Source organism: Oncorhynchus mykiss, chromosome 18 (assembly GCF_057628025.1).
Source record: "Oncorhynchus mykiss isolate SJ-2025 chromosome 18, ASM5762802v1, whole genome shotgun sequence".
NCBI lineage: Eukaryota > Metazoa > Chordata > Actinopteri > Salmoniformes > Salmonidae > Oncorhynchus > Oncorhynchus mykiss.
The window spans coordinates 52823567-52837412 of record NC_143039.1 but is presented as its reverse complement, the minus strand read 5'-3'; the positions used below and the strand labels follow the sequence as shown (position 1 = coordinate 52837412).

Here is a 13846-nt window from a genome sequence, read left to right as displayed (position 1 = left end):
CATTGAAAGAGGCTGTGACCAATCCAAACTCTAACTTCAACTTATCTTTGGATCTGAACTCAATCACTGTGATAAGTAAGCAAACCCAATCAATAGGTGCTCCAAAAATATCCATTGACAAGTAATGTTCAGTTGTAGAACCTTTGAAGTTAAATCCCGTTGCGGATTTGATCAACCAATTGCGGCTAAATCAGCAACATTTCACTGTCCTCCCTCCAACATCCCACGTTATCAAGTTGTACACACTAGTACATTACCAGTACAGTTTAAGCACACGTTGCATTTGGAGCACATTTCAAATTCTAAAAGAGTGCAATGTTTTATTAATTTCAGATGCCCCTGCTACAACAACTGTTTCTGCTACAACTGCCATAACAACGGCACCTCCTCCAGTGGTGGAATTACAAGTCACCTTGCAGCAAGCTTTTGTACCAGCCTTGACTGACCCTCAAAGCACAGAATTCAAAACACTATCAGTAACCATTACTACAATTGTAAGTCCTCGAAATCCAGATATGACCATTCATTTGTGTCTATGTTGATGTGGTTATTGACTTTACCTAAGGCTCAAGTGACAATGACTTTAGGCTTAATGATCGGTGAGCTACGGGAATAAGGGATTGTTAAAATATATAGGCCTAATAATGTTATATATATATATTATGTTTGTAAGATCTCTCATACTATTTGATAGTCTATTAAAGTTGACTCTTCTCTCCTATACTCCTTACAGTGTGACACAATATTCCGAGAAAGATATGGGCTTAGTTTCGTTCAGACGACTGTTACTCATTTCAGGTAATATTGTATTCTACTTTTAAACCATTTTCTTTAATTTAGACAATAAAGTCTTTAGAACCTGAAAAGCCTTATTTTTAGCACAACTTTACTTTTTCAGTCACCTTTTGACTTGACCCTGACCTATGAACTTTTTGACCCTCTGCAGACCTGTGCCTCGTCTCGGTCAGGATCCTAACACAGAGGTGGATTTGGAACTGGAGTTCAATGCGACCTCCACAGTACCTATCCCCAAGGGCAGTGACATTGTTGAAACATTGAAAGAGGCTGTGACCAATCCAAACTCTAACTTCAACTTATCTTTGGATCTGAACTCCATCACTGTGATAAGTAAGCAAACCCAATCAATAGGTGCTCCAATAATATCCATTGACAAGTAATGTTCAGTTGTAGAACCTTTGAAGTTAAATCCCGTTGCAGAATTGATCAACCAATTGCGGCTAAATGAGCAACATTTCATTGTCCTCCCTCCAACATCCCACGTTATCAAGTTGTACACACTAGTACATCACCAGTACAGTTTAAGCACACGTTGCATTTGGAGCACATTTCGAATTCTAAAAGAGTGCAATGTTTTATTAATTTCAGATGCCCCTGCTACAACAACTGTTCCTGCTACAACTGCCATAACAACGGCACCTTCTCCAGTGGTGGAATTACAAGTCACCTTGCAGCAAGCTTTTGTACCAGCCTTGACTGACCCTCAAAGCACAGAATTCAAAACACTATCAGTAACCATTACTACAATTGTAAGTCCTCGAAATCCAGATATGACCATTCATTTGTGTCTATGTTGATGTGGTTATTGACTTTACCTAAGGCTCAAGTGACAATGACTTTAGGCTTAATGATCGGTGAGCTATGGGAATAAGGGATTGTTAAAATATATAGGCCTAATAATGTTATATATATATTATGTTTGTAAGATCTCTCATACTATTTGATAGTCTATTAAAGTTGACTCTTCTCTCCTATACTCCTTACAGTGTGACACAATATTCCGAGAAAGATATGGGCTTAGTTTCGTTCAGACGACTGTTACTCAATTCAGGTAATATTGTATTCTACTTTTAAACCATTTTCTTTAATTTAGACAATAAAGTCTTTAGAACCTAAAAAGCCTTATTTTTAGTACAACTTTACTTTTTCAGTCACCTTTTGACTTGACCCTGACCTATGAACCTTTTGACCCTCTGCAGACCTGTGCCTCATCTCGGTCAGGATCCTAACACAGAGGTGGATTTGGAACTGGAGTTCAATGCGACCTCCACAGTACCTATCCCCAAGGGCAGTGACATTGTTGAAACATTGAAAGAGGCTGTGACCAATCCAAACTCTAACTTCAACTTATCTTTGGATCTGAACTCCATCACTGTGATAAGTAAGCAAACCCAATCAATAGGTGCTCCAATAATATCCATTGACAAGTAATGTTCAGTTGTAGAACCTTTGAAGTTAAATCCCGTTGTGGAATTGATCAACCAATTGCGGCTTCATCAGCAACATTTCACTGTCCTCCCTCCAACATCCCACGTTATCAAGTTGTACACACTAGTACATCACCAGTACAGTTTAAGCACACGTTGCATTTGGAGCACATTTCAAATTCTAAAAGAGTATAATGTTTTATTAATTTCAGATGCCTCTGCTACAACAACTGTTCCTGCTACAACTGCCATAACAATGGCACCTCCTCCAGTGGTGGAATTACAAGTCACTTTGCAGCAAGCTTTTGTACCAGCCTTGACTGACCCTCAAAGCACAGAATTCAAAACACTATCAGTAACCATTACTACAATTGTAAGCCCTCGAAATCCAGATATGACCATTAATTTGTGTCTATGTTGATGTGGTTATTGACTTTACCTAAGGCTCAAGTGACAATGACTTTAGGCTTAATGATCGGTGAGCTACGGGAATAAGGGATTGTTAAAATATATAGGCCTAATAATGTTATATATATATTATGTTTGTAAGATCTCTCATACTATTTGATAGTCTATTAAAGTTGACTGTTCTCTCCCCTACTCCTTACAGTGTGACACAATCTTCCGAGAAAGATATGGGCTTAGTTTCATTCAGACGACTGTTACTCAATTCAGGTAATATTGTATTCTTCTTTTAAACCATTTTCTTTAATTTAGACAATAAAGTCTTTAGAACCTAAAAAGCCTTATTTTTAGCACAACTTTACTTTTTCAGTCACCTTTTGACTTGACCCTGACCTATGCACTTTTTGACCCTCTGCAGACCTGTGCCTCGTCTCGGTCAGGATCCTAACACAGAGGTGGATTTGGAACTGGAGTTCAATGCGACCTCCACAGTACCTATCCCCAAGGGCAGTGACATTGTTGAAACATTGAAAGAGGCTGTGACCAATCCAAACTCTAACTTCAACTTATCTTTGGATCTGAACTCCATCACTGTGATAAGTAAGCAAACCCAATCAATAGGTGCTCCAATAATATCCATTGACAAGTAATGTTCAGTTGTAGAACCTTTGAAGTTAAATCCCGTTGCGGAATTGATCAACCAATTGCGGCTAAATGAAAAACATTTCATTGTCCTCCCTCCAACATCCCACGTTATCAAGTTGTACACACTAGTACATCACCAGTACAGTTTAAGCACACATTGCATTTGGAGCACATTTCAAATTCTAAAAGAGTGCAATGTTTTATTAATTTCAGATGCCCCTGCTACAACAACTGTTCCTGCTACAACTGCCATAACAACGGCACCTCCTCCAGTGGTGGAATTACAAGTCACCTTGCAGCAAGCTTTTGTACCAGCCTTGACTGACCCTCAAAGCACAGAATTCAAAACACTATCAGTAACCATTACTACAATTGTAAGTCCTCGAAATCCAGATATGACCATTCATTTGTGTCTATGTTGATGTGGTTATTGACTTTACCTAAGGCTCAAGTGACAATGACTTTAGGCTTAATGATCGGTGAGCTACGGGAATAAGGGATTGTTAAAATATATAGGCCTAATAATGTTATATATATATTATGTTTGTAAGATCTCTCATACTATTTGATAGTCTATTAAAGTTGACTCTTCTCTCCTATACTCCTTACAGTGTGACACAATCTTCCGAGAAAGATATGGGCTTAGTTTCGTTCAGACGACTGTTACTCAATTCAGGTAATATTGTATTCTACTTTTAAACCATTTTCTTTAATTTAGACAATAAAGTCTTTAGAACCTAAAAAGCCTTATTTTTAGTACAACTTTACTTTTTTAGTCACCTTTTGACTTGACCCTGACCTATGAACTTTTTGACCCTCTGCAGACCTGTGCCTCGTCTCGGTCAGGATCCTAACACAGAGGTGGATTTGGAACTGGAGTTCAATGCGACCTCCACAGTACCTATCCCCAAGGGCAGTGACATTGTTGAAACATTGAAAGAGGCTGTGACCAATCCAAACTCTAACTTCAACTTATCTTTGGATCTGAACTCCATCACTGTGATAAGTAAGCAAACCCAATCAATAGGTGATCCAAAAATATCCATTGACAAGTAATGTTCAGTTGTAGAACCTTTGAAGTTAAATCCCGTTGTGGAATTGATCAACCAATTGCGGCTTCATCAGCAACATTTCACTGTCCTCCCTCCAACATCCCACATTATCAAGTTGTACACACTAGTACATCACCAGTACAGTTTAAGCACACGTTGCATTTGGAGCACATTTCAAATTCTAAAAGAGTATAATGTTTTATTAATTTCAGATGCCCCTGCTACAACAACTGTTCCTGCTACAACTGCCATAACAATGGCACCTCCTCCAGTGGTGGAATTACAAGTCACCTTGCAGCAAGCTTTTGTACCAGCCTTGACTGACCCTCAAAGCACAGAATTCAAAACACTATCAGTAACCATTACTGCAATTGTAAGCCCTCGAAATCCAGATATGACCATTCATTTGTGTCTATGTTGATGTGGTTATTGACTTTACCTAAGGCTCAAGTGACAATGACTTTAGGCTTAATGATCGGTGAGCTACGGGAATAAGGGATTGTTAAAATATATAGGCCTAATAATGTTATATATATATATTATGTTTGTAAGATCTCTCATACTATTTGATAGTCTATTAAAGTTGACTCTTCTCTCCCCTACTCCTTACAGTGTGACACAATCTTCCGAGAAAGATATGGGCTTAGTTTCGTTCAGACGACTGTTACTCAATTCAGGTAATATTGTATTCTACTTTTAAACCATTTTCTTTAATTTAGACAATAAAGTCTTTAGAACCTAAAAAGCCTTATTTTTAGCACAACTTTACTTTTTCAGTCACCTTTTGACTTGACCCTGACCTATGAACTTTTTGACCCTCTGCAGACCTGTGCCTCGTCTCGGTCAGGATCCTAACACAGAGGTGGATTTGGAACTGGAGTTCAATGCGACCTCCACAGTACCTATCCCCAAGGGCAGTGACATTGTTGAAACATTGAAAGAGGCTGTGACCAATCCAAACTCTAACTTCAACTTATCTTTGGATCTGAACTCCATCACTGTGATAAGTAAGCAAACCCAATCAATAGGTGCTCCAATAATATCCATTGACAAGTAATGTTCAGTTGTAGAACCTTTGAAGTTAAATCCCGTTGTGGAATTGATCAACCAATTGCGGCTTCATCAGCAACATTTCACTGTCCTCCCTCCAACATCCCACGTTATCAAGTTGTACACACTAGTACATCACCAGTACAGTTTAAGCACACGTTGCATTTGGAGCACATTTCAAATTCTAAAAGAGTATAATGTTTTATTAATTTCAGATGCCTCTGCTACAACAACTGTTCCTGCTACAACTGCCATAACAATGGCACCTCCTCCAGTGGTGGAATTACAAGTCACCTTGCAGCAAGCTTTTGTACCAGCCTTGACTGACCCTCAAAGCACAGAATTCAAAACACTATCAGTAACCATTACTACAATTGTAAGCCCTCGAAATCCAGATATGACCATTCATTTGTGTCTATGTTGATGTGGTTATTGACTTTACCTAAGGCTCAAGTGACAATGACTTTAGGCTTAATGATCGGTGAGCTACGGGAATAAGGGATTGTTAAAATATATAGGCCTAATAATGTTATATATATATATTATGTTTGTAAGATCTCTCATACTATTTGATAGTCTATTAAAGTTGACTCTTCTCTCCCCTACTCCTTACAGTGTGACACAATCTTCCGAGAAAGATATGGGCTTAGTTTCGTTCAGACGACTGTTACTCAATTCAGGTAATATTGTATTCTACTTTTAAACCATTTTCTTTAATTTAGACAATAAAGTCTTTAGAACCTAAAAAGCCTTATTTTTAGCACAACTTTACTTTTTCAGTCACCTTTTGACTTGACCCTGACCTATGAACTTTTTGACCCTCTGCAGACCTGTGCCTCGTCTCGGTCAGGATCCTAACACAGAGGTGGATTTGGAACTGGAGTTCAATGCGACCTCCACAGTACCTATCCCCAAGGGCAGTGACATTGTTGAAACATTGAAAGAGGCTGTGACCAATCCAAACTCTAACTTCAACTTATCTTTGGATCTGAACTCCATCACTGTGATAAGTAAGCAAACCCAATCAATAGGTGCTCCAATAATATCCATTGACAAGTAATGTTCAGTTGTAGAACCTTTGAAGTTAAATCCCGTTGTGGAATTGATCAACCAATTGCGGCTTCATCAGCAACATTTCACTGTCCTCCCTCCAACATCCCACGTTATCAAGTTGTACACACTAGTACATCACCAGTACAGTTTAAGCACACGTTGCATTTGGAGCACATTTCAAATTCTAAAAGAGTATAATGTTTTATTAATTTCAGATGCCTCTGCTACAACAACTGTTCCTGCTACAACTGCCATAACAATGGCACCTCCTCCAGTGGTGGAATTACAAGTCACCTTGCAGCAAGCTTTTGTACCAGCCTTGACTGACCCTCAAAGCACAGAATTCAAAACACTATCAGTAACCATTACTACAATTGTAAGCCCTCGAAATCCAGATATGACCATTCATTTGTGTCTATGTTGATGTGGTTATTGACTTTACCTAAGGCTCAAGTGACAATGACTTTAGGCTTAATGATCGGTGAGCTACGGGAATAAGGGATTGTTAAAATATATAGGCCTAATAATGTTATATATATATTATGTTTGTAAGATCTCTCATACTATTTGATAGTCTATTAAAGTTGACTGTTCTCTCCCCTACTCCTTACAGTGTGACACAATCTTCCGAGAAAGATATGGGCTTAGTTTCATTCAGACGACTGTTACTCAATTCAGGTAATATTGTATTCTTCTTTTAAACCATTTTCTTTAATTTAGACAATAAAGTCTTTAGAACCTAAAAAGCCTTATTTTTAGCACAACTTTACTTTTTCAGTCACCTTTTGACTTGACCCTGACCTATGCACTTTTTGACCCTCTGCAGACCTGTGCCTCGTCTCGGTCAGGATCCTAACACAGAGGTGGATTTGGAACTGGAGTTCAATGCGACCTCCACAGTACCTATCCCCAAGGGCAGTGACATTGTTGAAACATTGAAAGAGGCTGTGACCAATCCAAACTCTAACTTCAACTTATCTTTGGATCTGAACTCCATCACTGTGATAAGTAAGCAAACCCAATCAATAGGTGCTCCAATAATATCCATTGACAAGTAATGTTCAGTTGTAGAACCTTTGAAGTTAAATCCCGTTGCGGAATTGATCAACCAATTGCGGCTAAATGAAAAACATTTCATTGTCCTCCCTCCAACATCCCACGTTATCAAGTTGTACACACTAGTACATCACCAGTACAGTTTAAGCACACATTGCATTTGGAGCACATTTCAAATTCTAAAAGAGTGCAATGTTTTATTAATTTCAGATGCCCCTGCTACAACAACTGTTCCTGCTACAACTGCCATAACAACGGCACCTCCTCCAGTGGTGGAATTACAAGTCACCTTGCAGCAAGCTTTTGTACCAGCCTTGACTGACCCTCAAAGCACAGAATTCAAAACACTATCAGTAACCATTACTACAATTGTAAGTCCTCGAAATCCAGATATGACCATTCATTTGTGTCTATGTTGATGTGGTTATTGACTTTACCTAAGGCTCAAGTGACAATGACTTTAGGCTTAATGATCGGTGAGCTACGGGAATAAGGGATTGTTAAAATATATAGGCCTAATAATGTTATATATATATTATGTTTGTAAGATCTCTCATACTATTTGATAGTCTATTAAAGTTGACTCTTCTCTCCTATACTCCTTACAGTGTGACACAATCTTCCGAGAAAGATATGGGCTTAGTTTCGTTCAGACGACTGTTACTCAATTCAGGTAATATTGTATTCTTCTTTTAAACCATTTTCTTTAATTTAGACAATAAAGTCTTTAGAACCTAAAAAGCCTTATTTTTAGCACAACTTTACTTTTTCAGTCACCTTTTGACTTGACCCTGACCTATGAACTTTTTGACCCTCTGCAGACCTGTGCCTCGTCTCGGTCAGGATCCTAACACAGAGGTGGATTTGGAACTGGAGTTCAATGCGACCTCCACAGTACCTATCCCCAAGGGCAGTGACATTGTTGAAACATTGAAAGAGGCTGTGACCAATCCAAACTCTAACTTCAACTTATCTTTGGATCTGAACTCCATCACTGTGATAAGTAAGCAAACCCAATCAATAGGTGCTCCAATAATATCCATTGACAAGTAATGTTCAGTTGTAGAACCTTTGAAGTTAAATCCCGTTGCGGAATTGATCAACCAATTGCGGCTAAATGAAAAACATTTCATTGTCCTCCCTCCAACATCCCACGTTATCAAGTTGTACACACTAGTACATCACCAGTACAGTTTAAGCACACATTGCATTTGGAGCACATTTCAAATTCTAAAAGAGTGCAATGTTTTATTAATTTCAGATGCCCCTGCTACAACAACTGTTCCTGCTACAACTGCCATAACAACGGCACCTCCTCCAGTGGTGGAATTACAAGTCACCTTGCAGCAAGCTTTTGTACCAGCCTTGACTGACCCTCAAAGCACAGAATTCAAAACACTATCAGTAACCATTACTACAATTGTAAGTCCTCGAAATCCAGATATGACCATTCATTTGTGTCTATGTTGATGTGGTTATTGACTTTACCTAAGGCTCAAGTGACAATGACTTTAGGCTTAATGATCGGTGAGCTACGGGAATAAGGGATTGTTAAAATATATAGGCCTAATAATGTTATATATATATTATGTTTGTAAGATCTCTCATACTATTTGATAGTCTATTAAAGTTGACTCTTCTCTCCTATACTCCTTACAGTGTGACACAATCTTCCGAGAAAGATATGGGCTTAGTTTCGTTCAGACGACTGTTACTCAATTCAGGTAATATTGTATTCTACTTTTAAACCATTTTCTTTAATTTAGACAATAAAGTCTTTAGAACCTAAAAAGCCTTATTTTTAGTACAACTTTACTTTTTCAGTCACCTTTTGACTTGACCCTGACCTATGAACTTTTTGACCCTCTGCAGACCTGTGCCTCGTCTCGGTCAGGATCCTAACACAGAGGTGGATTTGGAACTGGAGTTCAATGCGACCTCCACAGTACCTATCCCCAAGGGCAGTGACATTGTTGAAACATTGAAAGAGGCTGTGACCAATCCAAACTCTAACTTCAACTTATCTTTGGATCTGAACTCCATCACTGTGATAAGTAAGCAAACCCAATCAATAGGTGATCCAAAAATATCCATTGACAAGTAATGTTCAGTTGTAGAACCTTTGAAGTTAAATCCCGTTGTGGAATTGATCAACCAATTGCGGCTTCATCAGCAACATTTCACTGTCCTCCCTCCAACATCCCACGTTATCAAGTTGTACACACTAGTACATCACCAGTACAGTTTAAGCACACGTTGCATTTGGAGCACATTTCAAATTCTAAAAGAGTATAATGTTTTATTAATTTCAGATGCCCCTGCTACAACAACTGTTCCTGCTACAACTGCCATAACAATGGCACCTCCTCCAGTGGTGGAATTACAAGTCACCTTGCAGCAAGCTTTTGTACCAGCCTTGACTGACCCTCAAAGCACAGAATTCAAAACACTATCAGTAACCATTACTACAATTGTAAGCCCTCGAAATCCAGATATGACCATTCATTTGTGTCTATGTTGATGTGGTTATTGACTTTACCTAAGGCTCAAGTGACAATGACTTTAGGCTTAATGATCGGTGAGCTACGGGAATAAGGGATTGTTAAAATATATAGGCCTAATAATGTTATATATATATATTATGTTTGTAAGATCTCTCATACTATTTGATAGTCTATTAAAGTTGACTCTTCTCTCCTATACTCCTTACAGTGTGACACAATCTTCCGAGAAAGATATGGGCTTAGTTTCATTCAGACGACTGTTACTCAATTCAGGTAATATTGTATTCTACTTTTAAACCATTTTCTTTAATTTAGACAATAAAGTCTTTAGAACCTAAAAAGCCTTATTTTTAGCACAACTTTACTTTTTCAGTCATCTTTTGACTTGACCCTGACCTACGAACTTTTTGACCCTCTGCAGACCTGTGCCCCGTCTCGGTCAGGATCCTAACACAGAGGTGGATTTGGAACTGGAGTTCAATGCGACCTCCACAGTACCTATCCCCAAGGGCAGTGACATTGTTGAAACATTGAAAGAGGCTGTGACCAATCCAAACTCTAACTTCAACTTATCTTTGGATCTGAACTCCATCACTGTGATAAGTAAGCAAACCCAATCAATAGGTGCTCCAATAATATCCATTGACAAGTAATGTTCAGTTGTAGAACCTTTGAAGTTAAATCCCGTTGCAGAATTGATCAACCAATTGCGGCTAAATCAGCAACATTTCACTGTCCTCCCTCCAACATCCCACGCTATCAAGTTGTACACACTAGTACATCACCAGTACAGTTTAAGCACACGTTGCATTTGGAGCACATTTCAAATTCTAAAAGAGTGCAATGTTTTGTTAATTTCAGATGCCCCTGCTACAACAACTGTTCCTGCTACAACTGCCATAACAACGGCACCTCCTCCAGTGGTGGAATTACAAGTCACCTTGCAGCAAGCTTTTGTACCAGCCTTGACTGACCCTCAAAGCACAGAATTCAAAACACTATCAGTAACCATTACTACAATTGTAAGTCCTCGAAATCCAGATATGACCATTCATTTGTGTCTATGTTGATGTGGTTATTGACTTTACCTAAGGCTCAAGTGACAATGACTTTAGGCTTAATGATCGGTGAGCTACGGGAATAAGGGATTGTTAAAATATATAGGCCTAATAATGTTATATATATATTATGTTTGTAAGATCTCTCATACTATTTGATAGTCTATTAAAGTTGACTCTTCTCTCCTATACTCCTTACAGTGTGACACAATCTTCCGAGAAAGATATGGGCTTAGTTTCGTTCAGACGACTGTTACTCAATTCAGGTAATATTGTATTCTACTTTTAAACCATTTTCTTTAATTTAGACAATAAAGTCTTTAGAACCTAAAAAGCCTTATTTTTAGCACAACTTTACTTTTTCAGTCACCTTTTGACTTGAACCTGACCTATGAACTTTTTGACCCTCTGCAGACCTGTGCCTCGTCTCGGTCAGGATCCTAACACAGAGGTGGATTTGGAACTGGAGTTCAATGCGACCTCCACAGTACCTGTCCCCAAGGGCAGTGACATTGTTGAAACATTGAAAGAGGCTGTGACCAATCCAAACTCTAACTTCAACTTATCTTTGGATCTGAACTCCATCACTGTGATAAGTAAGCAAACCCAATCAATAGGTGCTCCAATAATATCCATTGACAAGTAATGTTCAGTTGTAGAACCTTTGAAGTTAAATCCCGTTGTGGAATTGATCAACCAATTGCGGCTTCATCAGCAACATTTCACTGTCCTCCCTCCAACATCCCACGTTATCAAGTTGTACACACTAGTACATCACCAGTACAGTTTAAGCACACGTTGCATTTGGAGCACATTTCAAATTCTAAAAGAGTGCAATGTTTTATTAATTTCAGATGCCCCTGCTACAACAACTGTTCCTGCTACAACTGCCATAACAACGGCACCTCCTCCAGTGGTGGAATTACAAGTCACCTTGCAGCAAGCTTTTGTACCAGCCTTGACTGACCCTCAAAGCACAGAATTCAAAACACTATCAGTAACCATTACTACAATTGTAAGTCCTCGAAATCCAGATATGACCATTCATTTGTGTCTATGTTGATGTGGTTATTGACTTTACCTAAGGCTCAAGTGACAATGACTTTAGGCTTAATGATCAGTGAGCTACGGGAATAAGGGATTGTTAAAATACATAGGCCTAATAATGTTATATATATATATATTATGTTTGTAAGATCTCTCATACTATTTGATAGTCTATTAAAGTTGACTCTTCTCTCCCCTACTCCTTACAGTGTGACACAATCTTCCGAGAAAGATATGGGCTTAGTTTCGTTCAGACGACTGTTACTCAATTCAGGTAATATTGTATTCTACTTTTAAACCATTTTCTTTAATTTAGACAATAAAGTCTTTAGAACCTAAAAAGCCTTATTTTTAGCACAACTTTACTTTTTCAGTCACCTTTTGACTTGACCCTGACCTACGAACTTTTTGACCCTCTGCAGACCTGTGCCTCGTCTCGGTCAGGATCCTAACACAGAGGTGGATTTGGAACTGGAGTTCAATGCGACCTCCACAGTACCTATCCCCAAGGGCAGTGACATTGTTGAAACATTGAAAGAGGCTGTGACCAATCCAAACTCTAACTTCAACTTATCTTTGGATCTGAACTCCATCACTGTGATAAGTAAGCAAACCCAATCAATAGGTGCTCCAATAATATCCATTGACAAGTAATGTTCAGTTGTAGAACCTTTGAAGTTAAATCCCGTTGCGGAATTGATCAACCAATTGCGGCTACATCAGCAACATTTCATTGCCCTCCCTCCAACATCCCACGTTATCAAGTTGTACACACTAGTACATCACCAGTACAGTTTAAGCACACGATGCATTTGGAGCACATTTCAAATTCTAAAAGAGTGCAATGTTTTATTAATTTCAGATGCCCCTGCTACAACAACTGTTCCTGCTACAACTGCCATAACAACGGCACCTCCTCCAGTGGTGGAATTACAAGTCACCTTGCAGCAAGCTTTTGTACCAGCCTTGACTGACCCTCAAAGCACAGAATTCAAAACACTATCAGTAACCATTACTACAATTGTAAGTCCTCGAAATCCAGATATGACCATTCATTTGTGTCTATGTTGATGTGGTTATTGACTTTACCTAAGGCTCAAGTGACAATGACTTTAGGCTTAATGATCGGTGAGCTACGGGAATAAGGGATTGTTAAAATACATAGGCCTAATAATGTTATATATATATTATGTTTGTAAAATCTCTCATACTATTTGATAGTCTATTAAAGTTGACTCTTCTCTCCTATACTCCTTACAGTGTGACACAATCTTCCGAGAAAGATATGGGCTTAGTTTCATTCAGACGACTGTTACTCAATTCAGGTAATATTGTATTCTACTTTTAAACCATTTTCTTTAATTTAGACAATAAAGTCTTTAGAACCTAAAAAGCCTTATTTTTAGCACAACTTTACTTTTTCAGTCACCTTTTGACTTGACCCTGACCTATGAACTTTTTGACCCTCTGCAGACCTGTGCCTCGTCTCGGTCAGGATCCTAACACAGAGGTGGATTTGGAACTGGAGTTCAATGCGACCTCCACAGTACCTATCCCCAAGGGCAGTGACATTGTTGAAACATTGAAAGAGGCTGTGACCAATCCAAACTCTAACTTCAACTTATCTTTGGATCTGAACTCCATCACTGTGATAAGTAAGCAAACCCAATCAATAGGTGCTCCAAAAATATCCATTGACAAGTAATGTTCAGTTGTAGAACCTTTGAAGTTAAATCCCGTTGCGGAATTGA

General features: G+C 38.7%; 1 long non-coding RNA gene across 1 annotated transcript; it reads left to right on the top strand.

Annotated features, from left to right (window-relative positions):
* Positions 1 to 1376: 1376 nt before the first annotated feature.
* On the top strand, positions 1377 to 2311 carry LOC149975588 (uncharacterized). The gene is made up of 3 exons (XR_016488535.1): positions 1377 to 1547; positions 1785 to 1849; positions 1998 to 2311. It is a non-coding gene; the product is annotated as an uncharacterized LOC149975588 (long non-coding RNA).
* The last annotated feature ends 11535 nt before the right edge of the window (positions 2312 to 13846 follow it).